This window comes from Monodelphis domestica, chromosome 1 (genome assembly GCF_027887165.1).
Source record: "Monodelphis domestica isolate mMonDom1 chromosome 1, mMonDom1.pri, whole genome shotgun sequence".
Lineage (NCBI taxonomy): Eukaryota > Metazoa > Chordata > Mammalia > Didelphimorphia > Didelphidae > Monodelphis > Monodelphis domestica.
In genome coordinates, this window is record NC_077227.1 from 713,994,268 (window position 1) to 714,014,054 (window position 19,787).

The 19,787-nt window shown below is 39.1% G+C and overlaps 1 protein-coding gene across 2 annotated transcripts in view; it reads left to right on the forward strand.

Moving 5' to 3' along the window:
- Window positions 1–19,787, forward strand: part of CFDP1 (craniofacial development protein 1) — a 155,861-nt gene that overhangs the window by 16,526 nt on the left and 119,548 nt on the right. The gene's annotated exons all lie outside the window — the stretch shown is intronic.

Consider the following 19,787-nt stretch of genomic DNA (forward strand, 5'->3'; position numbering starts at 1 on the left):
TTCCATTTTATATGGACCTCTCACCTAAGATGAGTTAGGGGGTGGCTTCTTCTATTATTTCATTTGTGTCCTGCTTGATCTTGATATTTTTGCTACTTTTGATTGTTTTTTTTGTGGGGTAGTTACTCTATATAATACCTCCATTTACTTCACTTTGCATCTGTTCATAAAGATCTTTCTAGGCTTCTCTGTATTTATCATATCTGTCACTTCTTTCTTTTTTTTTTTTCAAATCCTTTTTGGAATCAATACTGTATATTGATTCAAAGACAGAAGTGTGGTAATGGGGTAAAGTGACTTGTCCAGGGTCACACAGCTGGGAAATGTCTGAGGCCAGATTTGAACCTAGGACCTCCCATCTCTAGGCCTGGCTCTCAATCCACTAAACCACCCAGCTGTCCTCCACATCTTTCGTTTCTTACAGCACGACAATATTCACAACTTGTTTGGCCATTCCGCAATTGATGAGTACCTAATTAGTTTCCAATTCTTAGCTATCACAAAAAATACTGGTATAAATATTTTGGAGTATATGGAAACTTTCTTATTATTGAGGCCATTCTCTTTTAATTGATTGGAAATCATTAGGAAAGCCTTGTAATGGCCTGTGACCTGATGCAATCAACGTAGTCTCATTCATGAATAGCATCTAACTTCAGTTCAACACTGAGAGGAAGTGCCCATTTTGGTTGGATGTAACACAGGAGGGTCTCTTCATATCTGATGTATTCTCATGTTGATTCTAAAAAATAACAGTAGGATCATAAGATTTTAGAGTTAGAAGGGACCTTTTCATTTTATAGATGAAGAAACTAAGGCCCAGAGAGATGAATGATTTGTCTGTGATCAAATAACTATTAGGTAGAAGAGCTGGGATAATATAATAATAATAGCTAGCATTTAGATAGGTCACCTAATTTTGTCCTTAAAACAATCCTGTGAAGTCAGTGCTACTGCTATTCCCAGTTGAGATTTTTATAGCTTTGCCTTGAGTTCCGGGTCCCTATTTTTTTCCTGGCAGCTTATGGATATTTCTTTTCCAGGTGGTTAATTGGGAGCAGCTGGGGGCCCTCTGTCCAGTTGTCTGTAAATCAATGCTGCTGTCTCTTAAGTCACTGAGAGCATTTACTGTCTCAATGAAAGCTGGATAGTTTTGAGGATTTTATAGATTCCAGCTCTTCACAGCTCTTTACTTCCTCAGGCAGTAGGTGATAGTGTTTTTTAAAAAATGTATTTAATTTTACCAATTACATGTACTAACAATTTTCCACATAAGTTTTCTGAAGTTATATGATACAGATTGCCTCCCTCCTTCCCTTTTCTCCTTCCTCCCAGAGATGGAAAGCAGTTCAGTCTGGTTTTATGTGTATTATGATGCAAACATATTTCCATGTTCATTTTTTTAAGAGAATAATGATATAAAACCAAAACCCCAAAATAAAAACCCAAATAAACTAAAGTGAAAAATAGTATGTTTTGATCTGCATGCTATCTCCAACAGTTCTTTCTCTGAAGGTGGATAGCATTCTTTATCTTAAGTCCTTCAGAATTGCCTTGGATCAATTGTATTGCTGAGAGTAGCTAAGTCTTTCACAGTTGATCATTCCATAATATTGCTGTTACTATATATGATGTTCTTGTTCTGTTTACTTCAATCTGCATCATTTCAGGTAGGTCTTCTCAGCTCTTTCTGAAATCATCCTATTCATCATTCCTTATAGCACCATAGTATTCCTTTGTTGTAGTGAAAATATCACCTTTGAAGGTTGTTATAATATTAAAACTATGGCTGCCAAGGAATTTACTTATGAAATTCCTAAAATGAAACACTCAAGTCAGAATGGAATTTATGGTGGTTTAATTACAATGGGAGTAAGAAAAGGGAGAGGGAGAGAAGTAGAGAGGAGGAAAGGGAAAGGGGTTACTCAACCTCTGGCCAAGCCAGAGGGAGATTAGGCCCAAAGGGCCAAGGTAGAGAAGGAATCAGTCCTTGACTCACGTGACCGATCTGAAGGGAAGCTGTCTGCGGGCCTCCTCCTTCCTCAAGCTCCTAGCAGGAACTGAGCGAACTCCAGAGGCTGTTCCCTACCTCACTTCCCGTGCCTCACAAGTTCCATTGGTGGCTCTAGCTTGACCTAGGACCGCCCAGAGGTCTGTCCTTTTTTGCACATGTCTGTTGAGGGCCATATTCTCAATTAAATCTTGAGTTTTGCTGCAGCCCTTCCTAATCTCTACCTGAGTAGGGTGGAGACTGCAGTTTCCAAAGACCTGACTCTGTTACTCCAAGTATCTTCATTGTCATTGATCAGGAAATAGCTAAATCCCATCCTCCAAAGAATGGTCTGAACAAGGTGGAATAGTTTTGAAATTCACACCTTTACAATCATATACTACAGTTTGTTTAGCCATTCCCCAATTGAGGGACACCACCTTAATTTCCAATTTTTTGCCACAACAAAAGGGGCTACTATTAATATTTTTTTTACAAGTAGGTCATTTCCCCTTTTTAAAAAATCTTTTTGGGATACAGACAGTGTTGGTATAACTAGATCAAAGGGTATGTACTATTTTATATCCCTTTGGGCATAATTCCAAACTGCCCTCCAGAATGGTTGGATCAGTTCACTCCTCCACCAGGAATGTATTAGTGCTCCAATTTTGCCACATCCCCTCCAACATTTATCACTTTCTTTTACTGTTGCATTGGCCAATCTGATAGGTAGGTGTGAGGTGGTATCTCAGAGTTGTTTTATTTGTATTTCTCTACTAGTGACTTAGAACATTTTTTCATATGATTGTTGATAGCTTTGATTTCTTCATCTGAAATTTTCTTGTTCATGTCCTTTGACCATTTGCAGATTGGAGAATGACTTGTATTCTTATAAATTTGACTTAGTTCTCTTTATGTGATAGTGCATGCATTAATAAGCAACATCTTTCCAGGGTGAGGAGCACTTACCCTTTTTCACCCCCAGAGGAGAGCTCTTTTTCTGTTTTCCCTATGGAGACATTACTTTATCCTTTCTCCTGTGGGAAAACAAATTTTGTTTGGATAGGGATAATAAACCCACAGATATTCAGTAAGGAAGCCCTGTGGATATTCAATAAGTGTTAATAACTATCCTAAGAAAAATGTGCCTCGTTAGAGTTGTTAGCTTTTTCCCTTGTGCCAAATGTATATCAGTTTATACAAGGCATTCTCTATGCCTTCTACACCACATCTTTTCCAGAATAGAAATCTCAGTAAATGAAGTAGTTCTCTGGATCAATGTGAATGGAATAGAAAGCTTATTTCTGTACTTTTCTACAATTTGAAGCCGAGTTTAGCTATTTCCCATTGATTTCACCAACACTTTGAGCTGAAAAGATCTAAAACTTCATGTGTTCTTTTCTTCTCCACAAATGAAAAAATAGATTGTCTGGAAGATTAAAATAGTTACAGTAAGATAATATGATGTGTGATCAAGATAGGTCATAGATGTCTAGGACAATTCACTGTGGTAAAGCATCTATGGGGAAATCTTTTAAAAGAACACAACACTTGTTAAAATACTTGCTGTGTGCCAGACACTATGCTAAGTGCTGGGGTTACAAAGAAAAGCAAAAGAAAGTCCCTGCTTTCAAGAGCTCTTAGTCTAATAGGGAAGACAATGTGCAAACAGCCATGTACAAACAAGGTATAGATAGGAAAAACTGGAAATAATCAACAGAGAAGGCACGAACACTAAGAGATGAGGAAAGGCTTGTTAGGGAGAATGAGATTTTAGCTGGGCTTGAAAGAGACAGGGATGAGGAGAAAGAGAATTCCAGGTATGGATGTCAACCAGGGAAAATGCCCAAAGTCAGGAGATGAATGGAGTCTTCTGTGCAAGGAAAAGCAAAAAAAAAAAAAGTCAGTGTCATTGCAGCACAGATGTGGGGCAGAAAGAGTAAGGAAATACAGACTTTCCCCCCATCCTTCTTTTCTTTCTTAAATGTATATAACACACTTGTTCCATAGTCTCTACAGAGATTATAGTTACCATTACTTTAAGAGGGAAATGCTGCAATCTTGGGGATCCCAGAATTGGGACCGAGAGGTAGGGTAGAGCAAAGGGAGGAGAGACTCTCACACTGCAGGCTTATACCAATCTAGCTTTAATCCACCATGTTACTCATCAGCAAGCTTTAGGCTACTGCTTCCTCCGAAGCTAGAAGCAAACCCTATTTTATCTCTTTTACTGTGGGAACTAATCTGAACTCATAATTGGCATCAAACAGTCAACAAACATACTTTTGAGTAGAGCCTGGCCTCTGGAGCCAGGGAGGAGATTTCTCTTGGCCTTCCATATCCTTCTCAAGGTTAGTTGCTCTTTTCTCTGCACCTGTGTCCTCTTTGTGAACTTACAGGATAGAGGAGGGTGAGTTTGGGGGGATTTAACTCCTTGGTCACCCACAGAGAACAATTTCAGGGGAAAGATAATGAGAGCATCTTGCTAGGAAAGGGCACTGGCAGGAAGGTTGAAGGAGTGCTTTCTCTGCAGAATCTCCTTCACAAGGCCCTTAGATCCCCAGGGATATTGACAAAATGTTGTAGAATTAAATGGCTATACTAACTGTCATTTTATAGATGTCAGTTGATCTGTCATGGTTGGAGAGATGCTAGAGAGGACATAAAGAAAGAGAATGGAAAGGCCTTTCTTAAGAAGTCAACATACATTGCGCATCGGCTATGGGTTGGGGGTGGGGGAGAAAATGATCTTTGTCTCCAATGAAATGACCAAATAAAATAATGTTTAAAATGTTTTAATGTTTAAAAAAAAAAGAAGTCAACATACAATGCCAAGAATTCAGAATGCTCTGGACACAGTAGTTGTTACTGAATTCCTTTGACAGAAAATGACAAAAAGTAGATGGCTTTCATTTGCAGAGCCATATTTTACTAATCTGAGAGTATGCTTCAGGGTATCTTGAGAGCACCTCCTCTTTTTTAGTGATGGAAGTAAATTGAAATTAATTTGTAAGAGTATATACTCACAGGTTGGCACCACAAGCCATTCTGAGCTTGGTCACTTGATCATCCTAATCAAGTCCTGGCAGTTGAGTCCCCATGGGGTCATTTTTCCCCTCTGCATGCCCAAGTTGCTTCCTGAATCCTATTGGGTATCAGAGGGTCCGATAGAGCAGGCTTTGTAGGGAAACTTTTCTTCCACTGTTCCTTTCCTCTTTCTCCTCACCAGATGCTGACATCCCTACTTAATATATCAAGAAATGATCTCATCTTTCCCCTGAAACGTTCCCCTCTTACAAATTTCCCTGTTTCTCTTGAAGGCATCATCCTTCTTCTAGTGTCATTTGTCATCTCAGAATTATCTGGACTTCTTGGTCTCTCTTCACCTCCCATATCCAGTCAGTCATCCAAATCTTGCCATGTCTGCCTTCACAATCTCTCTTATGTCTGACCCCTTCTTTCTGGCCACACTTGAGTTCAGGCCCTTATTGCCTCTTATTTAGTTATTGTATCAGCCTTCTATAGGTCTCCTTGTTTCAAACCTCACCCATGCCCTGCTGCTAGAGTAGGTTTCCTTAAGTGCCCATCCACCACTGGGACTCCCTCATTCCAATTCCAGTGGCTCCCTGTTGCCCTTAAGACAAAAACTCTTCTCCATAGCTTTTAAGCTGCTAAGCCCCCTGACTTAAGCCTCCCCCTCAAGCTTGCTGTTTCTCCTTCATTTCTCCTCCTACCACTCTGTACCAACCAAACTACTCTCCCTTTATTGTTCCTTCTGGACTCTTCATCTTCTGTTTCCATTCTTTTTAGTTGACCTTTCCTCATGGCTGGAATGCACTTTTTCCTCATTTCTGCCTTATAGAGCCCTCTCCCTTGGAGATACCCACCAGGCACCTCTTCTGTATGGGCCTTCTCTGATCTCTTCAACTGCTAGTGCCCTCCCTCCCCAGCTATCCTGTAATTAACCACTTTGTAGATATTTGAATTTATTAACTTTCTATTGGTGCTTTAGATAAGGGATTCTTAAACTGGGGTCCATGAGCTTATTTTGAAAAAAAATTTTTTTGATGACTTTCAGTATAATTGGTTTCTTCTATACTCTTATGCATTTTATTTTATGCATTTAAAAACATTCCTATGAAAAGGAGTCCAAGACTTCCAAAGGAACTCATGACATGAAAATATTAAGAGCCTTTGCTTTGTTTTTTTATATGTCCTCGTCTCCCCCATTAGAATGCAAGCTTATTGTAAATAGGACTTGTTTCATTCTTTGTACTGGTACACCCCCACATAGTAGGCACTTAATAAATACTCATGGATCCATGGATTAGCTTGAGTACATCTAAATACTTGACTTTGAAACTCTCTAGACCAACAACAGTTGCATTTGGCCAAATGCCAACTTCCCACACTATCTGTATAAACAATAAGATTTTGCTTTCTTTTAAAGCTCTAGGGAAAACAAATTACAACAAATTTTAAAAATTTGATCTGATGGCCTGTTATTTTATCCAACTCTTTCCTTAAATTACTCTACTAATCTTGGAGAATAATTTGAGAAACAGATGCCACCTGAAGGTATGTCAATTGTTAGATTTAAAATGGCTGATGTCTTAAACTGTAGTGAGTTAAAATGGTGGAAGATATAAATTGTGATAGATATAAGAGAGGGTGAGTAAATTTGACCGCAGAAAATATGTTTCACTACAGTGTCTTGGTTTTTAAATCAAATATAAGGTGGTCGCCAGGGAAATATTCCCAATTATTCAAATACCCAAGTCAACTGGGTTTTATAGAGATTTTTAATTAATAATATAATGAGGAATTAGAGAAAGAGAGAAAGAGTAGGAAAGGAATAATTATGAAGGGCCTCAAGCCAATATGGCTTAGACCTGAGTCTTAAGAGAGAGAATCAGTCAGTCAGTCTTTTAACATTCACCACAAGGTCTGCCTAAGCAAGGATTCTAGTGACACCAGGCCAGCTCCATCTCAGCTGACTTCACCAGAGAGCCTTCCAGCCAGAGACTGTTCCAAAAGGCCTCTCTCCAGAGCCTCCAGAGGGACAGAGTCCCCTTAGAGGAGCTCCAGCGAGACCTCCTTAGAGATTGTCCTCCAAGAGCTTCCCTTCTCCAGAGCCTCTCTCAAGAGATTCTTCCCAAGCGATCCTCATCAAAGATCCTCCAAAAGGATTTCTCCAAAAGGATATCCCCTCAAGAGATTCTGCTTTTTCTTATATAGGGGTTTTTCTCCCATGTCACCTCCGCTAAGTCCCTACATCTACCAAATCACTGTAGATGTTTTCCAAAAGATAGCCCATTTTGAATTCACAGCTGAGTAGATTAATCTCTTTAGTAAGTCAGAAAAAAAATGCTGCTGTGTTGACTAATTTCATTAAGAGAAAACCTCTGAATAAGTTTTCACCTTTTAGGTCTAAGTAGTTTACAAGTTGCCCCACCTTTATAGGCTCTTAGCATCCCATTGTATCAATTCATGGCTCAAAGAACTCCTTTATAAGTATGGTTTTCAAGTAATTTCATTGTTTAACAAGGAGTTTTCTGCCCTAAAGCATTCTTAAGTAGGGGTGGAATAGAGGTCCTCCCATAGCAAGGAGTTTTCTCCCCTAAAGCAGTCCCAAGTAGGGATAGGGTAGAGATCCTCCCATAGCAAGGAGTTTTCACATTCAAGTAGAGTTCTCACTATCTGGTAGGGAATTATTTCAAGTAGGGAATTGGAGGATTCCTCACTGTGGAGTAAAATTTTTAACATTCATAAGTCTGTGAAATTTTAAGGTTTACACAATGAAAATTTGATTGAGAATAGAAGACCCATCTTAATGAACTGGCTTTGCTATCCTAATCCTAGAAATGGATTATTTGTCTGTCCCAGTAGATAAACAGAGGAAGATTTGAATTAAGGCTACTAACATCTAGCCCTAAGCTCAAGCTTTGTTTGTCCATGTGTTACATAGGAATATATTTTCAGAAGAGATGGAGTTGGGGGCAGTTATGTGGCTCAGTGAATTGAGAGCCAGGCCTAGAGACCAGGAGGTCCTGGGTTCTGTAAGGGCAGACTGTAAAGGGAAAGATGGAACATTGAAAGAAGAGATGATTGACAGCAAAGACAGTTGGTAGCAGAGAATTCTGGGAGAGAAGAGGCTTAGAGGAGTTCCAAGAAGAATTCTGGGCTTTTGAATGGGGATCTCGAAGAGGCAGGAAGCATTATCCTTGCTGGAGATCTTGACAAGAGACAACTGGAGATTTGCCAGTGACTAGCCCTGAGACTAATCCTAAAAAGTATTTCAACAACATTTCTCCTCTGAGAGAACATCCAACCAGAGTGTTGATTCTCTTCAGACCCGAGAGCATCGTGGACTCTCTGCCTGAGAGCCTGACTCTCCCCTTAGCCTTTTGCACCTGTTCTGATTATTCCTTGGCCCTAGTAGTATTATATTAGGAGTGAGAAATACTGGGAAGGGGAGTAGAAACTCTGAATTTTGCTTGACAGCTGCCAGAGCCACAGACCTCTGGGATTAGAGAGCAGGGACTCCGATTTCCACAACCCAACTCCCCATCTTTCCTTATATTCATTGTCACATAATATAACTCGCAGTCAAATATTTTCAAGTGGCTTATTCAAGGAGCTAGGGGAAGGCAACTCATTGAGGCTATAGATCAGCCACAACAAAGTGCAAATCAAGACCCCTCCCCTGCTGAATCAGAAGACTCAGAGGAGGCTTGTCCTTTGGGCTGTTTCGTCCAAAGGAATTTGGGGGTACCCCTTTCATCACCAGATAGGGGAGACTTTTCCTTCATCTCTCCATCACCCTCTTATAATGGAGGATCCTCTATTTTTGGAGTAACACCAATTGTTAGCATAGCCCACCTCATCAAGGCTCCTACCATTCATCACCTCACCGCCTTCATAACAAGCTCCTTTAGACCATCATTTATCATCCTCAAAGTAACACCAGTGCCTGTTCATAAATAATCCTTACAGTTCCAGTGTGGCCTCAGATACTTCCTAGCTATGTGACCCTGACTTCTAGAGCTCTCTTGGACTTTAACATTTAGGGCTAGTAGTTTCTATGTACTAATGAATCTTCAGTGCAGGCAGACTTGAGTCATATTCTGGGGGCTTAATTTTTTTTTTTAAGAAAGAGAAAAGGACCATCTTTTTTTTGGTTAATTAATAATTAATGTTTAAAGCACCTTCTATGTGCCTGGTACTGTGCCTAAACATTTGATCTCCCCAATAATTCTGGAAGATAGTGCCTCTTATAATCCTTATTTTACAGCTGAGGAAACTAAAGCAGACAGAGGTTGCTGCTAGTAAGTATCTAAGGCCAGATTTGAATTCAGGTCTTCCTAACTCCCAAGTACAACTATTCACTGTACTGTATAGCTGCCTCAGTCTACAAACTTGCAACTATTTTAATCAGCCTACTTAATCTTTTTAATTAATTAATTAATCTTTTTTTAATCCTTTTCCCCAATTATATGTAAATACATTTTTTTAACATTCTTTTAAAAAGTTTTTGAGTTCTAAATGTTTTCCTCCCTTTATCCCCTCCCCACTTCATTGAGAAATCAAGCAACTTGATATAGGTTATACATATGCAGTCATGCAAACATATTTTCATATTAGTCATGTGAAAGGAAACAGAACAAAAAAACCCAAGAAAAATAAAGTTTAAAAAAAAGTGTTCTTTGATCACCATTCAGACTCCATCAATTCTTTCTCTAGCGATGGATAACATTTTTCATTATGAGTCCTTTGGAACTGTCTTAGATCATTGTATTCCTGAGAGTAGCTAAGTCACTCATGATTGATCTTCTTACAATATTTGTTAATATGTACACTGTTTTCTTGGTTCTGCTTACTTTATTTTGTATCAGTTAGTGTAAGTTTTCCCAGATTTTTCTGAAAACATCCTGTTCATCATTTCCTGTAGCATAATTGTGTTCTATCACAATCATATACCACAACTTGTTTAGCCATTTCACAATTGATGGACATCTCCTCAGTTTCCAATTCCTTGCCACCACAAAAGAGCAGCCAGAGTTTTTTTTTTTTACATAAAGGTCCTTTTCCCTTCTTTTCTTTTTTGCAAAAATATCTTTGGGATGCAGTCTTAAGCCTGCTTAATCTTAATACTGATGGTTTCTTCATTAATTATTTTCATGTATCTTTAACTGAAGAAAATAGACAATACAGTTTACTAAGAAAACTGGAAAATAACTCGGCTATTGCAAAAAACTTCACAGGATAAAGAAAAAATATATTTATTTATTTTTAAAGAAATTACCTTCTATATTAGAATTTTAACTGTGTATTGGTTCTAAGGCAGAAGAGTGGTAAGGGCTAGGTAAGGGCTAGGCAATGGAGGTTAAGTGACTTGCTCAGGGTCACATAGCTAGGAAGTGTCTGAGGTCACATTTGAATCCAGGAGTTCTCTACTGCAGGCCTGACTCTATCCACTGAGCCACCTGATTGCGCCCAATATGATATTTCTAAAGTCACATTTTTAATTTGGAAGAGATAAAAATATAGGAGAGCAGAGATGAGGTTAGGTGGTGATTTCAACACACTTTTTCATTTAGAGTCTGAACATGTAGGAAACTGAGGGACCTATTTCCATCTATTGTCATTGACTTTCTCATTGTTTAGCACTGGCAAGTCCCTTCTCTTCTTTTAGCCCTATTTTCCATACTTATAAAATGATAATTATCCCTGCTTCTTGTTTTATCTCAAAGAAATACTAAAGATATGGAAGAAAGAAAAGGAGGAGGGATATTTGTTAAGCATATACTATGTGCAAAGCATTGTGCTAAGGTTTGGTGATAGAAATATTTTAAAAATAGATCCTGCCCTCAAGGAGTTTACATTCTAATAGAAAAAGACTACACACATAGAGATTAGTTAAGGAAAAGATGTTTGTTCTGGAGAGATGTAGAGTATGGAGAGAGGAAGAAGAGGGTATAACAGTATGGCAGGTAGGTGGTGGGATGACCCTGCAGAATTGGGAAGCTTAAATATGATCTATCGTTTAACCAACAGACATATTGGTTCTTGTCTAACTCATTCCAACTTCCTTCTGCGAAAAGAAGTATTTTTTATTTATATGAAGCTGTAGTCACTTCCATTCTTTTCTCTGTTCTTCACTGTGTCCACCTTGATCTCGAATTCCTGAAGATTCCTAAAAGCATATGTTTGCTTTGGAAGATTTTGTCACATTTGTCGAATCTCTTCTGTATCTTGTCTTCATCTGTAATTGATGTTGGTGTGCCGTGATCTTCTAGTACTCCTTGGGAGATGTTGTTTGCTGTCTTTGGCCACTCAATATGATGGACTTTCCTTAAGGAGAGCCTGTTAGCCACCTGTCCCTTGGGCCCCAACTTTTTATGTTTTTGCTTCTTTTTCTACAAGAACATCAATCCTGATATGTGGTTCAGTTCCTCCAGAAGTATGTTGATTCCCTGGCCATTGGGCAGAGACCTAAAGTTTATGGTTATCTAGGTATGCCCAGTGGTTAACACAGTTCCTGGCACTTTGTAGTCACTCAAACATTGTTTATCAATTGTCTTCAATCTCAGAAGGCCTGAGAGCTATTGATTTCCAATTCATTCATACTCTGTGAGCAGTCAAATCACCCAGCAAGGCTAAGAGCAAGCAGATGAGGACTCTCCCTGAAGATGGCCTTTTTCTTCTTAGGCATCCCTAGTGGTTTGGGGGCAGCTTGGAGGGAGGAAAGGCCAAGAAGGGCACTTCTCTACACCCCTCAGCCCGCATTGTGGTGCGATTGTGGCAGCATGATTGTTCCTTGTTTTTCACAGTGGCTGGACAAATTCAGGAACATTAGTGAATTCATCATTGCACAACTCTTCCAACCTTAACTATTTCCTTCTTTTGTCATCTTGATCAATTTTCTGAACATGAAGATGTGTGTTGACTTCAATTTATCTTATTATTAGAGATTTCTTTCTTATAGTATGCCTTTCTTTTGAGAACTGTGTCCGTATCCTTTGACCTTTTATATATTGGGTAATGACTTTTAATTTTACATATTTCTATTAGTTGCCTATATATTTTGACTATTAGATCTGAGCCTCTCCCTACATAACTTTAAGATGGTTATTAAGTGGCCATCTTATTCACAGCTTTTCCAGGTATTATAGTCATAACTTTTCTAGCATGTGAGTAAGGCAGGACCTGTAATGGTCTCTTTCCTGGCATAGTATTTGATAATTCATGGTGATCCTTTGTGGTCTAATGAAGCAGCAAGGAGTATGCTGTTCAGGAGATGCATCCTGGAAAAAAGTATGCCAATCTGACAGGGGCACTGACTAGAGAGAGACTAGTCATGGGGCACATCAGCTACGTCAGCAGCCACAGATTCCCCCAGAGTAAAATCCAGACAAGATAGGATCCCCGTCATTTTAGATAGTTCAAGATTCAGTGTTCATTAACCTATAATCATTCTCTACCCTGCTCAGACTAAGGTGGGAATCTTGTGGACAGTTCTTAGTACTGTATTTTGGGAAGAATACTCAGAACCTATGTGCTTCCAGAGATGGGTTTTAGGGATGGCGAGGGGAATTAAAACCATGCAGAAAGAAATGAATCTTCAGTGGCTCCCCTATGGCTTCAACCTGGTATATAAAGAAAGCCTTTCCCAGCACAGCTGCCACATGCCTTTCCAATTGGGTTTCAGATGGCCTCCTTTCATATACTCTGCTGTCAGACTAGGGTGTTAGCATTCTCCCATTCAGGACATTTTATCTGTGACCTTCTGGCATATTCTCCTTTCACTTGAACCTTATAGAATTCCCTGCTGCTTTTAAAGCATAGCGATTGTCACCTTCTTGACCAGACTCTTCCTGGTCTTCCCTCCTCTCAACTTGCCAGTGTTCTCCCTCTTGAAATTACTTTTATTTACTTCCTTTTGTCCTTAATATGTAAGCACTTTGAGGTCAGGGCCTATTTTTATGTGAATCCCCAGGATTTAGTACAAGGTCCTATGTGTGCAGAAATTGACGTTGAATCCAGACCTGTAAGAATAGTCTGAGAAGGGTGCCACATTGAACCTTCTGTACCTGTCTAAGCATGGTTCCCCAGACCAAAGGAGCCAGTGGGTCTGGCTTTTTTTTTTTTTTAAACCCCTACCTTCCATCTTGGAATCAATACAGAAGAGTGATAAGGGCTAGGCAATAGGGGTTAAGTGACTTGCCCAGAGTTACACAGCTGGGAAGTGTCTGAGGCCAGATTTGAACCTAGGACCTCCCATTTCTAGGCCTGACTCTCAATCCACTGAGCTATCCAGCTGCCCCCAGGACTGGCTTTTCTGGTTGTTTATTTCCTGTTGCTGTGGAGGAATGAATAAGGCAGAGTGAGAGAACATCTCCTTTGTTGCTTATCAAAGTAGAGAAATAGAGTGTCAGAGGCACATCTTCTTTGCCTGAAGATTTCCTGAAGATAAAGTAGACAGTAGCCACATTCAAAATGTATTTGATGTGTGGCTATAACACCTACACTTGAATATTTGATAGAATACTTCACTTAAATGAGTCATGTCTTAAATGCTAGAGAGTTTGGGTTTTGGAAAAATTATGTCCCAAGTACTGTTTTTCCTTTTGAAATAAAAAGGTTTAGTCCAAGAAAATGACATCATAATTCTTTGGGAAATTCTTTGGAAAACTTCACATTATGGGGTGGGTATTAAGTGGTGATGAAATAGAGAGAAACAATAGAAACTGGGTTTCATGTGCCAGCTTAAAAGACTGAGAGGAGGCAGCTGGGTAGTAGCTCAGTGGATTGAGAATCAGGCCTAGAGATGGAGGTCCTGGATTCAAATCTGGCCTCAGATACTTCCCAGCTGTGTGACCCTGGGCAAGTCACTTGACCGACATTGCCTAGCCCTTACTGTTCTTCTGCCTTGGAACCAATACACAGTATTGATTCCAAGATGGGAGGTAAGTGTTTAAAAAAAATGGCTGAGAGGTTACTTCCCACTCCTGGAGGCTGGGGTTTGCCTCAATGCCACAGACCTCTTCTTGAACCTCATGAAATCCTTAGATCTCTTCCTTAGATGGGCCTGGGTCAATCCTAAGAACCTTTCAGAATACCCTTTCAATTTATTCCATTTTAAAAGACTAGTTATATAGTTAGGAGGATCCTGCAAGGCTCAAACATTCGGACTAAAAGACATTTGATCTGTGGCCTCCACCCCATTGTGTAGGTCTGGCATATAGTCAAACAAATGTAGTAGAAACTAGAAATTCCATTTTTTTTGCTAGTCAATATGGAAAGTCTTTCCAGCATGCAGTTGAATTCCCAACTCCTTAAACCATCAGCATATATATGTTTGGGAATATCTTGGTTGTAGCCGTTGTTGTGTCCTCACAATGTTTCATATTCATTGATTTTTTGTTGTTGACAAGTCTCATCTTAATTAGAGTGCAGGAAGGAGCTCATTCCATGCCCAGTGCCATATTTGGTACCTCTTCAGAGATTGTTTAAAGGAAGGTGGTCCCAGAGGACCTCTGGCCCTAGCAGCCCCTTCCCAGCTAGAAGGGCATAGACAGGTAGGGGACTGACTGAGCAGTCTCCAGGTATGATATCTGTGGCCCAGCCTAAATGAATTTGAAGAGGTTTTGCCCAAGCTTGGCTGGAGGGTGATGTCATCATGTGTATAGCAGCTCCTGAGATCTGTTTGCTGAAGCACTGAGGGGTGATGATGATAATAGCACTCCCTTGAAGGAATTGAAAAGCTGCTCATTTCAAGGAATCCTGTTTGATTTGGAGTGGTGGTTTGATTAATGCCTTCTTGTGTCCTGGTGAGATAGGAGAGCAGAAGTACAAAGTGTTGATCTTTATATAAAAATAGGTTACAAGTTACTGTTATTGTGCTGTTTTGTCCATTGTGTTTGCTTCCTACTAGTGGAGGTCAAAAGCTCTTTTTTTCCTGGGGCTGTTCATGGCATCTTTTTCCCATCTGAAAAGTAGTTATTGATTTTTTTAACTGAGTAAGTGAAAACACAGTATGATTGACAAAAGACATAATGCTTAGACTAGCATATCTAACTTTTCATGGGGCATCAGGAGATGAAAACCTGAGAAAATTCACCAGGGAGACCAATAGTGGTTAATAATGACCAGTAGAACCACTGAGCAAGACCGAGGTCATTCAGGACCAATTCTCTAAACCGATCAGTTATACAGAAGTATTTCTCAATCAGTATGGTCTAGATAAGTAGGAAACATCTAAGAAATTGACACCTTTGTTAATGGTATAAAATAATGTGCTCTTGTACAAACAAAACCAATGCAACCAAGGTTAGAAGGGAAACAATAAATTGGGGGAAAATTTTTATAACAAATTTATCTGATAAAGTCCTCATTTCTCAAATGTATAAAGAACTAAAGAATTCAAGCCATTCCCTGGTTGACAAATAATCAAAGGATATGAATAAGCACTTTTCCGATGAAGAAATTAGAGCTTTCAATAATGATATGAAAAAATGTCCTAAATCCCTTTTAAAGCAACTGAACTACTACCTCACACCTATCCAATTGACCAATATGACAGTAAAAGAAAATGATAAATATTGGAGGTGATGTAGGAAAATTGGGACACTATTGCATTGCTAGTGGAGCTGTGAACTGATTCAACCATTCTGGAGGGCAATTTATAGCACAAAGGACTATAAAACTGTAAGTGCATTGGCATACCCTTTGATCTAGTAATACCACTATTAGGTCTGCATCCCAGAGAGATTAAATAAAAGGGGGATGGGGGAAGGACCTACTTGTACAAAAATATTTATAGTCTCTCTCTTTGTGGTGGCAAAGAATTGGAAACTAAAGGATTGACCCTCAAATGGGGAATGGCTGAATATTTAAATTGGAGTATATGATGGTGATGGAATACCATTGTGCTATAAGGAATGATGAACAGGATGATTTCAGAAAGAGCTGGAAAGACCTTTGTGGGGAGCCAACAGACCCCCACTGGTTGACACAGTCACAGTCTGGGAAGCCCGGAAGTGCAAAGCCCCCTGCTTAACCCTCTTCTGTGACTTCTCTGTCTCCAATTTTCCCTACTAATGGACTTGTTATGATTATTATTCTCTCCCCAATACAGGAGAAATAATATGAGAGCAAATACTTATAGGATCAATACTCATATATCCCACTTTAATCCCCCCAGATTATTGCCCTAAAAGATTATATTCACAGAATTAAAACCTAAAGATCATTACCCCCCTCCTTTTCCTCTTCACAGAGTTACATTCACTCCCATTACAAGCCAGGCAAGCCAAGAAAATCAATCACCTTCAAGACACACTCCACTGAATTTTGTCTATGGACAGAAATGAGGCAACATTGCCAGGTGCTTTAAAGTAACACAAAAAAAAATAGAACTTGTGAATTGAGGAAAACCCCAAATCTAGTCTGTCATTAAATTGCCCTCTAACCTCTTATACCTAGCTACAAAATGTTTTGTTACTCATTTCCTAAGTAATTGTGGTTGATTGTGAAAGCTGACCAAAAGGAACAATGATTCTCCTAGGTCAGGGAGAACTAACCCCTAGATTCATCTATAGCAACAATGTTTCCTTGACTATCTCCTTAGGCTGCATGTCTTGTTGTTAAGTTCCATGGAAACATATATGTAGAAAATTGATTGTGTGCCAATTAAGTATGTACTTGAAACCCTATATAATAAACAAACCTCCGTGCTATGGCAGAACACTGTGTGATGCCTACACACGTGGGATTGAGCACACAGTGCTTCTCCGCTCCATTACTTGACACATCTAGATGGAACAAACCCTCATCCTCAGGGGGACTGCTGGATGCTCCCAAAGGACCTTCATGAATTGATGCAGACAGAAATAAGCAGAACCAGGAGAATACTGTACACAGTAACAGCAATATTGTGGAATGATCAACTATGATAAACTTAGCTATCATTAGCAATACAATGATCCAGGACAATTTTGAGGGACTTATGAGAACGTATGTTATCCACCTCCATAGAAAGAACTGTTGGAGTCAGAAAGCATATGGTTTTTTTCAATTGTTTATTTGGGCTTATGTTTTGGGGTTTTGGTTTTATAAGATTACTCACTTATAAAAATGAACAATGTGGAAATATGTTTTGCATGATAAAAAATATATAGCCCAGATCAAATTGCCTGCCAGCCCCAGGAGGGGAAGGGAAGGAGATAAGTTTGATCACAGAACTTAGGCAAACATGTAAAAATTTGTTAATACATGTAATTGGTTAAAAAAATAGATAAAAATATATAAATGATGTACTTGTTCTTAACATTCTTTGACCTACTTAAATAATTGTAGCTCCTACAGTTCATATCCAAGAGAACATGAAGGTTAAATAAAGGATGACATTTCTTCATATGCTATAAGCTTCTTGCTTGCTAGCAGAGAACTATTTCTATTTAGAGTTGGGGTCCCCATGAAACCAACTATTGTACAGTACCAGAGAGGCCTCTTTAGTTCAGTTTTCCCCAGTGATGCTAACATTAAGTTAGGTGAATTACTACAAATAATTGTTAAATCTGTGTTGCAAAAGGATATCAGAAGAGGAATGTTCTCCTTTTGGAGGGAGAGCTAAAATATATGGAGGAGAAAAAGGAGAAACCTTTTGAGTTTGGAGGCCCATGAAGACTTCAAAGAGGCTATAGATATCACTCTGTATTTGGTAGAATATAACAATCATTACATTTCTTCTTCTGGCTTTGAACTTGTCTACATTTTTAACCTCAGTTGTCAAATTTTAATTTTTAAATAATAGAAAATGGAGAACTGACACAAATATATGACACCAAGAGCTATTAATCAATAGATTGTGGTGATTGTCAACATCAGAATCCTCTTGCTTTGCCATTAATTAGATCCTTGTTGTTTAGAAAGAGTCCACATTAATGAAATCACAGGTCTATTGAAATAGAGAGATAGATGGATAGAGGAATCACAGATAACCTTTTTGCTATTTATACATAAGTCCATTGGCTTACATTGCAGAATTCTCAAGTACGTTTGTATTCCTAGTCTCAAATGTCTTTTACACTAATTTTTGGCCAGCTATTTAAGGGCATGATGGGTATGATAGGAGGATGATGAAGATCAGCCTCAAAATAGACTTGCTCTATAGTTTCTTTGATGATTGCAGAATGGCAGAGAGTCCCATCAAAGCTAAGATCTTCATTGTAGGCTGAAGTTAATTAGTGTCTTCTTATACATATATCAGTCACCAGCTATGTAACTGGTAAAAACAGGTTGTAGGCAGCATGGGAAGTTCATGCAGTGATAGGTAATGATTTTTCAAGTGGATTGTAACAACTGCTATCAGACTGAGAGTGGGGAAAAATGATTATGAACAAAACATAATTCCCAGGCTGGTTGGAGCTTTTGGAACTTATAGTGACAGGAACATTTTTGTTCCTTTTCCTCTTAGACTTTCAGTCTAAATCAACAAGTATTTATTTAACCCTTGCTATGCCCAAGGTGAAAGGCAGGCCAGGATTATAGCTAGAATCAAGAAGGTCTGCCTCACTCCAATACATACTGTCCGTTTGTGTGTTCCACCTCTGACATCTGTATTCCTCAGCCTTTGATTATTCCAGGCATCTTGAAGACAGGAGATCTGACCATGGTACTCCCCTACCCAGTAGACACCAGTATTTCATTATTCCTCTAGGCTCACATAGAAACTCCTCTGTTAGGCACTTAAGTCTCTTTATAGGCTAAGTTTGAGAAATTGCAAATAGGCCAGTTGGGTTAGAATACGAAGTATGTGAAGGAGAGTAATGTGCATCAGGCCCAGGACACAGGAGGCTGAATCTGGAAACATCTGGCCCAAGGGAGGCAATAAGGGACAAATCAGTTAATCAGCTTAGCATTTATTCATACCTTCTTAGGAGCCCACCCAGATTGTCAGAAGACCTGAATTATGGGTATCATATCATGAGCTAGTTTTTTCTGGTGAAGGATTGGGTTAGGGAATCATGAGTAACATCTGAAACTATAATTCCTCCACAGATGATTCCATGTTGTCCTTTACCTATTTATTATTTCTGAGTCCTTTCTCTGTCAGGTCCATGAAGCAGAAATCACACATGGGATAGCCCATGGGGACAAAAAGACAAAAGAGAAGTAGTCCCTGCCTTCATAGAGTTTATATTCTAATGGGGGTGTTAATATTTGTGAGTGGGTATACATATAGGCCTAAACAAAACTCAAGCACACACACACAAAACCTTTGAAATTTCTTAAACAGTGGAGTATCATTAGACATGCTCTAGGAAGATTATTTTGACAGCTGTGGGAGATTGGATTAAAGCGGGAAGAGAATGGATATAGAGAATCAAATTAGGAAGTTATTCAGTAGTCCAGGGCAGAGGTGATAAATTGTTCTGAATTGGAGTGATGGTCATATGAGTAGCGAGAAGGTATTAGATGTGAGAGATGTTGTGGAGGTAGAGTTAGTAAGATTTGGCTACTGATTCGATGTTGGGAGTAAGGTCAAGGGAAGAGTGTAAAGGATGAATATTATGGTTGAGACTGAAAATCTAAATTTAAATGGTCACCAAGGGAAATCCCAAATAATAAAATACCCAAGGCAGCTGCCAAATTTTTATGGTGTTTTAATTACAACAGGAAGAAGAAAATATTAGAGGGAAAGAGAGAGAGAGAGAGAGAGAGAGAAGGAAAGAGGGAGAGAAGGAAAGAAGTTTAACTCATAACCACTCTGGCTCGGGCTGAGCTAAAGCAG